Below are 11627 nucleotides of genomic sequence, written 5' to 3' on the forward strand. Positions count from 1 at the left end.
GACAAATGGGGTCTCATAAAACTACAAAGTATCTGTAAGGCAAAGAACACTGTCATTAGGACAAAAAGGCAACCTACAGATTGGGAAAAGATCTTTCCCAATCTTACATCTGATAGCACTATATTCCGATATATACAAATAACTCAAGAAGTTATACTCCAGAGAACCAAATAACCCTATTAAAAATGGGGTACATAAATAATAATAGAATTCTCACCTGAGGAATATGGAATGGCTGAGAAGTACCTAAAGAACTGTTTAGCATTCTTAGTCATCAGGGAAATGTAAATCAAAAACCCTGAGATTCCACCTCAGGACAGTCAGAATGGGTAAGATCAAAAACTCAAGTGACAACAGATTTTGGCAAGGATGTGGAGAATGAGGAACAATCCTCCATTGTTAGTAGGATTGTAAGCTGGTACAACCACTCTGCAAATGAGTCTGGAGGTTCCTCAGAAAACTGAGCATTGAACTACCTGATGATCCAGCTATACCACTCCTGGGCATATAACCAAATGATGTTCCAACATACAACAAAGACACATACTCTACTATGTTCATAACAGCATTATTTATAATACCCAAAAGCTGGAAAGAACCCAGATGTCCTTCAACAGAGGAATGGATACAGAAATGGATACAGAAATTTACACAATGGAGTACTACTCAGCTATCAAAAACAATGACTTCATGAAATTCATAGGCAAATGGGTGGAAACTAAAAAAAAAAATATCATCCTGAGTGAGGTAACCCAATCACAGAAAAACAGATGTGGTATGCACTCACTGATAAGTGAGTATTAGTCCTAAACCTCAAATTACCCAGGATACAATCCATAGACCACATGAAGCTCAAGAAGGACAACCAAAAAGTAGATGCATCAGTCCTCCTTATAATGGGGAATAAAAATATTCATAGGAGGAGATATGGAGAGAAAATTTGTAGCAGAGACTGAAAGAATGGCTATTCAGAGCCTGCCCCACCTGGGGATCCAGCCCATATATATACAGCCACCAAAACTAGACAACATTGATGAAGCCAAGAAGTACATGCTGACAGGAGCCTGATAGCTGTCTCCTGAGAGGCTCAGCCAGAGCCTGACAAATACAGAGGTGAATGCTAGCAGCAAACCATTGAACTGAGAACAGGGTCCCTGTTAGGGGTAATTGGAGAAAGGATCAAAGGATCTAAAGGGGCTTGTAACCCCATAAGAACAATACCAACCAACCAGAGCTCCCAGGGACTAAACCACTACCCAAAGTGTACACATGGACAGACCCATGGCTCCAGATGCCTATGTAGCAGAGGATGGTTTTGTTTGGCACCAGTGGAAAGAGAAGCCCTTGATCCTGCCAAGGCTGGACCTCCCCCCCCAACTCCTAGTGTAGGGGAATGTCTGGGTAGGGAGGCAGGAAGGGGGGTGGTTAGGGATGGGGAACACCTTTGTAGAAGAAGGGGGAATGAAATGGGGGGGCTTATGGTCAGAAAACCAGCAAATGGAATAACATTTTAAATGTAAATAAAAATATCCAATAAAAATGAAAAAAGTAAGTTTTAATGTCAGTTACTTTCTATTTCTTTGTATTGAAAGGACAATTTTGAAAGCATCAGTATTTACTGAGTTGATGACAAGAAACGCAGTAATTCATTGCACCACGAACTAAAAATTGTAACAGTTCTTGTTCTAACAGTTCTTGTTCGTTATTTGGAAACTGATTCTTAATGTTTCGGGAAAGTACCTTTCAAAAAAATTTTAAACTGATACATTAAAATGAAATTGAGTGCAATAATGGCATGTCACCTGATAGTTTGCTTTGTGTATTTGTTACATAATGTTTAACTCAGGTTAAAAATATCTACAACCACCCACATTTATTACTTTCTGGGTTGTAGTAATAGTTAAATTTATAAAGTGCTCAACTTTAAAACATGAATACATAAGTTTAAGCGATGGTATCCAATCCACATTTTTAAAAAAGCTGCTTGCACCTAGAAGCATTTCAGGTGTGTCTGTTATGTCACATGTGTATGAGTAGGTGATGGAGAGGAAGGAGGCTATGTCAAATTAGCCTACCATTTTTCTGACCTATGAGCATCTGAATGATTAGTAGGCTAACATTCCCTGAAAGAAGCAAGCCTTAAATGACTACCAGGCCAGCACCATAGAGGTCCCCAAAAGCTCCCAGGACCAAGGCCAACCCAGAGACTAGAACTCTGCCTGGAACTAAGGATCCAAGCAGGAGTGAGCCCAAGACAAATGGGCCTCATATGGAGCCACTCAAGTGGGCCTCACCAGGAGAGAATCCAGAGTGACAACCAGACCCTCTAGACATGGAACTAGCCTGAGACATTTACCAGTCAGGTGCCAGACAGGACTGGTGCCGGTAGGATGGACCGTGCCTGAATTGACCCCTTTCCGGTGCTATAATGCACTAATAGGGTCAAGCATTCCTCAGATCACTCCTAAGACAACCTCAGACACTCAAAGTTCCTGGCTGCCTCTAAGAGAAAAAAGTAAGTGGTAGGAACATGGAAGAGAAAGAGAAACAGAAGGATATGGGAAAGATGAAGAAAGGCAGTACTGGAGACTCAAGGGTAGTAAGGAACAGTATGATATGAGTAGCCAGTAATGCCACCTGGGACCATAGTGGGGTCCTGGTATGCCTGCCATACAGGACCATATCTAATGCCAGGTGGATGACCCTGGTCTTGACTGCCACCAGGGCACATGCACATATTTAAGGCTGTGCATTACTGCCCCCCTTCCCAGCTAGACATCATAGTAGAGCTGACCCTGGGGTCTAGAGAGCAAGAGAGCTGACTCTGCTCTAGCCAGCTGCAATAATTGGCAAAGTGACTCTGCACATTGCAGGAGTCGTGGGTGAACCACCCCTACCCCCAGAATATGAGCATGGGAGAGCTGGACCTACCACTCATCTCCCGTGTGATGGTTTGGGCAATAAAATGACACTTTCCTCCCTCCTTGATCCTCACCACTTTTGGCAGGCAGGAGACCTGAGTCATGGAAGAGGAGAGCTGATCCAGGTCCTCACCTGCTACAGCACTTGGGAGAGCAGGCTCTGCACCTTGCCTGGGCAGCACAATAGAAATCCCGATGGAAGGGTCACAGGTGATCCAGCCCTGAGAGTCTGAGCATGGAAGAGCTGGCCCTACAACATGTCTGCTGTGCAATAACATGGGCAATGAAGAGCTATTACATCCTCTTGCCCCTTGCCACTAATGGCAGGCAGGAAAGCTGTCACTGGCTACAACACTTGGGAGAACAGGCCCTACACCTTACCTGGGCAGCAGGATAAAGCTGGCTCTGGTGCACTGACCCAAGGGCATGAGAAGCAGAGAGCCAGAGGGTTGACTAGCTCAGATACCACTCAGGCCCAGATCCAGGGCTTAGAATTGGCCTAGCCCAGTATCTGCCCCATCAATGAACTGCTGAAGTTCATGAAGAAGCCAGTCCTACAGATCCAAAACTACAGCATCTCTGTGACACAGGGCAACAATAGCATAACCAAAAGATGTCCCAATGAGCTTTCAATTTTAGTAGAGTAGCAGAAGCAAGAGGCTTCATACCATACCAACAAGTCATTGCGATAAACATTTACAGACAAAAAAGTGTGGGAAAAAGGTATACTGAGGGACACACTGTGAAACACTACAGTTTCCACAACAAGGTTTTTTTCTCTGTTGGGGCTAGATTACAAAAAGGGAGGATGGATACAATGGGAGGGGAGATGAGTGGGATTGGGAAGAATGATGTAAAATTCACAAAGAACCAATAAATGTAAAAAGGTTTTTAAAAGCTGGGTCAGGTGATGCACGCTTGTAATATCAGTGCATCCTAGGCAGAAACTAGCCAGTCTCCATAGGGATTCTTGGATATCATTGTCCAGGCAAACTAATCTACTTGGTGAGTTTTACACACAAACAGAGAGGGAGAGAGAGTGAGATCGAGAGAGAGAGAGAGAGAGAGAGAGAGAGAGAGAGAGAGAGAGAGAGAGAGAGAGAGATTTATCATCATCATCCTTTATCTAGATTTTGATAACGTGCACGTGGGAGAGGGTGTAGTCTCCACTATTTTTGTTTTACTTTCCAAAGTTCAATTTCTGTGAACTTCAATGTTTTCTTCAATGTTTTGTTCTGTCATTTGAAAACAAGAGTGAGCTCCAATAAGGACTAATTATACAATAAAACATAAAACAACTTTTTGAGGGCTAAAATATACTCAACATCCAAACTAGAATAGCTATAATTATGATAGATAGCACTGGGCTCAGCATAGTAGGACCATACTCTATGTTAGATTATCATACTTCTGTCAATCAATAATAATGTAGGGATAAGAAAAATATGCGCTTTCAGAATTTTTCTGCTCAGATTCCCTGCTCCACGTAGAACATAGCTACCTATTTGTCATGCAAAGAAAATCTTACATGGAAAGGTTTTGAAAGAGATGAGGAACTTCAGCTGACCACCAGAACAGAGGTCCCAGAATGGACTGGTGACCATATAAGAGAACCATCTTAGAGTCAAGCAACAAAATTTCAATGTAACTTGTACCACAGCCAACATTATAGAAAGAAGAACCACACAACTAAGCCCATCTCACCTACAGAATCAGGAGAACAACAAAATGCTGTTTTGTTAAGCCACCAAGTTTGGAGTGGTTTATAAGGCAACAAAACAATGTAAAAATACTTGATTTGGAAGAGAGATATATTGCAAAGAACTTCAACAGACACTTATTTGGGATGCCAAATGAAAGTAGATCTCTATTTTGTAGATTGGTTTCCAGTAGAACATTGCATTTTTTGATTTCTAAAAAGTACAGATCCATTATAGAGACTTTTCCTGACCAAAATAAGTCCATATTTTTTCTTTTTCTTTATTCATCTTTCATACAATACATCCAGACCACAGCAGCTCCTACTCTCAATTTCCCCATTTCACCTCTCCTCTCTTCTAGATCCACTACTCCTCCATTTCCCTTCAGAAAAGAGCAGTTCTCCCAGGTCTATCAACCAGATATGGCATAACACAATGCAATAAACTGAGGTGTTAGAAAATGACATAGTGAAATTTCTAAGTAAATAAATGAAACTAGAAAAATGTCATCCTAAACAATCCAAGCCAGACCCAGAAAGACAAACAGTATATTCACTTATAAGTGAATATTAGCTGTTAAATAAATTATTATCACACTCCACAGACCCAGAGAAGTTATTAGACAAAGTAAAGATGTCTCAGGAGGAACACATGAATCTCCCTGAGATGAGGAAATAGAACAGATTTTGTGGGTGGACTCAGGGTGCCAGTGTGGGCGAGAACAAGTCCAGATGTTATGATTAAAAGATACAAACACAAATGTCAATAAGAAATAGAAAATATGATAGTGCCCTTTATACATGTAGTTATTTCTCAAAATGTGTGTGATATACCAACCTAAAATAAAGTAACTTGAAAATTTAGATTAACATCACATTGGGGAAGGTGTTATCATTCTCTGATTTAATACACTCAAGAAAATAATTGTTCTCTCTGACGTTCAAACAGGTTCTTCTACTAAAGTATCAATTTCCTTCTGACATAAATGTCTTAAAGAAGAAATATGTGGTATTTATGTTCCAGGAAATGTGTTATACACAAAATATGGCTTTCTTGTAAGAAAAGGGGAATTAAGGTGTTATTGATTTCTCAACTGTGGAGTTGTTGTCTGGTGTTTAATAGAATCAACAATTGTAGTGAAGAGTCCAAGTGAGTGAATTCTAAGTAGTGTCATTTATAGACATAAAATGTCTTAGAAATGAAATGTATAAACTGTATTATACACTAATGAGCAACTGAAAATACAGTCTATACTACAAGCCTGAGTCAGAAGGTCACCAAAGGACACTTTTTTCATCAGAATAAATTAGAGCCTCAAACTCTGAGTATGGAGGGAACAGGTACAAATTTCCATAATATTAGAAGAATATAAGCTCCATTCTATTCTATATTAAGTCACAGTGAGAACATTTCATATCTGAGAAGGGCTTAAAATGAGAATGTTGGACTAACCAAGAATCAACTCACCTCAGATTCCTCAAAGGAAAGATTTCACATTCCAGAGCTGGGAAGATGTCCCAGTTGGTAAATGCTTATTTTACAAGCAAGAAAACCTGAATTTGATCCCAAAACTTCAAGGAATTGTTCTTTCTGAACAATTGCACTAGGTAGGCATTTTAAAAGCCAGATGCGATGGTGGTTTTTTGTAACCCAGCCACTGAGAGATCTCACAGATAGGTAGATCCCTGGGGCTCCCTGGCTAACTAGCCTATGCTTCCTTGCAGGCTCTATGCTAATGATAGATCTTGTCTCAAAAAAGGGAGTAGAGCTGGGGGCACATATCATTGAGTAAAAGCACTTACTGTGAAACTATGATGACCCGGTTCAGATCTCAAGAAACCTCATAAAAGTCTCTTTGTTGCTCTGTAGAAAAAATAAAAAGGAATGGCAAGGACTTCTAGGTATGGTAAAAGAAAAATTTTATTATAGATGTGCAGGAGAGCATTGCTAGAGGCAGAGACATCTGGGAGAATCCTGAGTCATGGGAAGAGTGGTGGAGAGGGGAAAGAAAAGGGTAGAGAGGATAACCAGTTGCAGCAGCCAGAAGGCCCAAAAGTACAAAGAGAATGGGTAACAAAAATGTCTGGATTATATATGGAAGAGCAGTTCAGCCCCCCAGGGCTAAAGAGTTCAAAGTAGGGGGTACAAGATATGCCAGCCATGCCCTGTAACAGGTAGGGACTGAGGGATGCTAGGAGGACCTGGAAACAAGGTCTACTTTGATATGCCAAATAAGTACCTCAGTCATTTGTCCTAGTTTGAAACTTGGCACTCTATACCAAACAAGGTAGAAAGGTCCTCTGGCCTTCACACATGTACTGTGACACACACATGCTCATATCCAAACATTTTACACACACACACACACACACACACACACACACACACACGTGTGTATGTGGCTTCCACATGTAAACATATAGACTGGTATACATACAGAGATTTAAAGAACTGCAGACTCATTATAGACCTTGCAAATGATGTCATTAACTCTGCTTACATCCGTGTACATGTTTTCTGCTTTCTGGAAATGCCACTTAGGAATGACACAGAATTCTGTGCTCTTTTTTCATTTTCCATCCCTGTGGAAGGACACTCAGATGTACAATGGACATTGTTACTGTTGGTAATTTAGAATTTAATCACTAGTACATGACCAACACATTTTGGTGCTTCATGTTAGAAACCTTTAATGCCTTAATGGAAGCATCTTCAAACATTTGAACATACTGAGAAAACTTCCTGGATATATCCCCTGTTGAGTATATGAATTTTGGATACTCCAGTCACCAAAAACAAAAGGAGCCTAGGAGTCTCCCAGAAGCTCCCACCTCTTTTGTGTAACGGAGAAGCCCTGAAGGCAAAGGGAAATTCAGACATACCAGGTCAACTGAAACTGAGCCTGTAATCTCTGAAAGCTTTCCTCAAAACTAGCTCTTTCCTCTCTCTCTCTCTCTCTCTCCCTCTCCCTCTCCCTCTCCCTCTCCCTCTCCCTCTCCCTCTCCCTCTCCCTCTCTCTCTCTCTCTCTCTCTCTCTCTCTCTCTCTCTCTCTCTCTCTCTCTGTGTCTGTCTGTCTGTCTGTCACTCTTCCTCTCTCTCTTTCTTCTCTTTCTCCGTGTCTCTCTTGTCTCTTCTCTCTCTTCTCTCCCAATGCAAACTCCTTTCTCTCTTTCTCCCTCTCCTATTCCCCGCCCTTTCACAATGGTGACTTCCAAAACCTCCATCCTTGGGGCCCACGAACTCACCCATCCTAGAGCAACTTCCCAATAAACCTGCCTTTAATGTAATCTAGTCTGGTTTAAAATGGCTCATTTCACTGGCAGTGGAGAAATAACCTAGCACTGACCCTCTACCTTCTGTTAGAAACTGGACTTGAACTTCAGCTAAGACATGTAGCACAGGTGAGTAGCCTTGGGGAGATAGGCATAGTACCATAATTAGGAATTTTAATTGTGAACCTTGAGTGATGGATTTTATTCTCACCATAATAAAATATAACTTTTGTTAAGCCATGTGTATCTACTTTCTTGCTTGTAACAAATGGATATAAAGGTGCAAAAATCAATAATATATATGAAGGTTAAAATTTAAAAAATAAAAAGTTCATTATGCAAGCTATAGAGGAGGTTAAGATGCATGGAAATGTCTGGATGGAAAGGAAAGATAAAAGGTTAATGTAAGTTGTGATAAAGATTGCTGCATGTTTCCAGAGTGGGAAGAGAAAATAGAAGGTTTATGTTAGTTGTGAAGGTCTGAGGAAATGACTTAAGTCATGTGAAAGATGAGACTTAAAAACAATATATGCAATATTACAACTTCAAAGTTCAGAGTTTAGCACATTGATGTTAAATCTCCACTTAAATCAATGGAATTCTCATATTAATCTACACTTGGTAGCAGTTATAAATGTCTACTACAGCTCTGACACATAAGTGTCACAGACTCAAAAATGTTTAATCTCCTTTGGTCATTCTAAATGTATTCATGTTTGTGTCGATAACTTTCCATGGATTATCTATGTGGCTGCTCAAACACATGAGCCTGCTTGAGCTGTTTGCAAACACTTACGGACTGCCTTCTCTGTACTGGGAGTCCTAAAACAGACCAATGCAACAATGGTTCTAAGTATATATTTAAAATTTTGTCAACTTTGAGAGATTCATGTTGCTTGTGGCATTCCCTAAAGATCTCTAGAAGGCTCAGCCATGGCAGATGCAAGTCCATATATGGTAAATATGGTACTGATAGGCTTTACCATTTCCCCTTCTCTCTACCTTGTTTACAACCCTTAGATTTTATTCCTAAATCCATCCCCCAAGGTCCGTTCTCTTATTTTCCCACTGACTTATTCCATAGACAATACACCAATGTCCAACTATCAAAATTCATTATTTGATTAGCATGTCCAATTAGGACTTATTAAACTCATCCTAGCACAGAATTCCTTTTTTTTCCTTAAAAACCCACTCCTGCAGCCTTTGCCTGATCCATCAGCAGCAAACCTGACCCCCACCCCCAATCCCAATCCTACCCCCAACTTGCCCCTCCAGAGTAACAAACCTCCTTTGTGCTGAGAACTTGGTATCTTGGTAATTCTGAGAGGCCACCCTCCCCTACATTCCCTATAACTGCCAAGCACAAGCCCTAATTGAACAATCTCACTTACTGCTCAAATGTCAAAAAGATAAACAAAGGGGGGCTAGGGGAACAAGGGATTAACAGCTCAGGAGTAACTTCCCAAAGCAAGAATACTTTAAATTTAAAAATTTGTTCCCCTCAAGTTTACCCTAATATCTCAAAAAAAAAAAAAAAACTTCACAAGGAAGCAAAAAGTTTATCTGAAGGGTTAATGTCTGAATAGCCTCAGATGAACTGAAAAGTTCTGGATGGCAAAGCTGACTTCATTTATAAAACCTATGAGCTGCTAGGCTGCAGGAAGCTTCTAATAATAATAATAACAACCAGTACTACTCTGAGTAACACCTGTCACTCTGGCACTATAGTGCCACTGACATGCACAAGTAATCCTCCATCCTCAAAGTTCCCCCCTTTCCATCATATAAATACCCATTCTCCCAGAAACACCTACACACAGTCTCCATGTCCATGGAGAGACCATGTCCATTAAGTTGTTCTGATTAAAAGAATGATTCTTCTTCTGGAGATATCTGTTTCTTTGAATTCCAAGTTGCCCTCATCAATCTGTATCTAACACCCAAACACACAGATTATATAAACCCCTTTAAGGACCCAACCAATTTCTTGGTTTTGTTCTGTCATAAATTAGAGCTGAGGCTCCACATCTGTGCTTTTTCCTACAGGCTTTCTCTGAATCCCAACATCATTAGTAAATCCATACTATGAACAGGCACCAGAAGACAACAGACTGGTAAAAAAGGAAGACCATTTTACTGAATTTCAACTACATGTAAATTGTATGATACTTCTAATTTCACCCCAAACAAGTTTTACCAAACTTACTTTTATTACACTGTGATTTTATTTCCTGATCTTCCTTCTTAAACAAATCCATTCCTGGATTCCTGTTCATCTCACTTGTCCATAGCATGGGTATTTGTTTTAAAAAAGATTAACTAAACCCTGGAACATATATGTACAAAAAATATTCATGGGGATTATTATTGTAGCTACCATAGCTGCTAGAATTAGCCCTGCCAATGCATCAGTAGCCTTAGCTCAGTCTATCCACACTGTAGCAAAAGTCAATTTTTTATCTTTAAAACATCACTACCAAGTTACAAGAACAAATTCATATTGACCAACAAATCCTTAAGAGATTAGATGTTCTTGAAACTGCTATCATGTGACTTGGAGAGCATCAAGAAACCTGTTAGCTCTGCCAGCAACTTAAATGTGACACAGTTTTCACTGTATGTGTACTACCCCATTCACTGTTAACTATACTCAGAGATGGAATAATATTTATAAAACCCTCGGAATGTTGTTTAGTTCCCCTTTATATCAAGATATGTCTAGGTTATAAAAACAGCTTTCTCTCCAAATTTAAAAAAATAAAAAACAGGGAAAAAACACAAAATATATCTCTATCTAGATTGGAAGACAAATTTAGCTGCCTCAATCCTTCTAATTGGTCTTCAGGATTAAATCTCAAAATATAGTCTTATAAGAATAGCCATTCTGGGCTAAGATCAAAAACTCAGGGGACAACAGATACTGGCGAGGATGTGGAGAAAGAGGAACACTCCTCCATTGTTGGTGGGATTGCAAACTGGTACAACCATTCTGGAAATCAGTCTGGAGGTTCCTCAGAAAATTGGACATTGAACTGCCTGAGGATCCAGCTATACCTCTCTTGGGCATATACCCAAAAGATGCCCCAACATATAAAAAAGACACGTGCTCCACTATGTTCATTGCAGCCTTATTTATAATAGCCAGAAGCTGGAAAGAACCCAGATGCCCTTCAACAGAGGAATGGATACAGAAAATGTGGTACATCTACACATTGGAATATTACTCTGCTATCAAAAACAACGACTTTATGAAATTCATAGGCAAATGGTTGGAACTGGAAAACATCATCCTGAGTGAGCTAACCCAATCACAGAAAGACATACATGGTATGCACTCGTTGATAAGTGGCTATTAGCCCAAATGCTTGAATTACCCTAGATGCCTAGAACAAATGAAACTCAAGACGGATGATCAAAATGTGAATGCTTCACTCCTTCTTTAAAAGGGGAACAAGAATACCCTTGGCAGGGAAGAGAGAGGCAAAGATTAAAACAGAGACTGAAGGAACACCCATTCAGAGCCTGCCCCACATGTGGCCCATACATATACAGCCACCCAATTAGACAAGATGGATGAAGCAAAGAAGTGCAGACCGACAGGAGCCGGATGTAGATCTCTCCTGAGAGACACAGCCAGAATACAGCAAATACAGAGGCGAATGCCAGCAGCAAACCACTGAACTGAGAATAGGACCCCCGTTGAAGGAATCAGAGAAAGAACTGGAAGAGC

The 11627-nt window shown here is 40.3% G+C and overlaps 1 non-coding gene across 1 annotated transcript; it reads left to right on the forward strand.

The window, feature by feature from the left end:
* Positions 1-1983: 1983 nt before the first annotated feature.
* On the forward strand, positions 1984-2121 carry LOC120099507 (small nucleolar RNA SNORA17). The gene has a single exon (XR_005498672.1). It is a non-coding gene; the product is annotated as a small nucleolar RNA SNORA17 (small nucleolar RNA).
* Positions 2122-11627: the final 9506 nt, after the last annotated feature.

The sequence above is a fragment of the Rattus norvegicus genome, chromosome X (assembly GCF_036323735.1).
Source record: "Rattus norvegicus strain BN/NHsdMcwi chromosome X, GRCr8, whole genome shotgun sequence".
In the NCBI taxonomy this organism is placed as follows: Eukaryota; Metazoa; Chordata; class Mammalia; order Rodentia; family Muridae; genus Rattus; species Rattus norvegicus.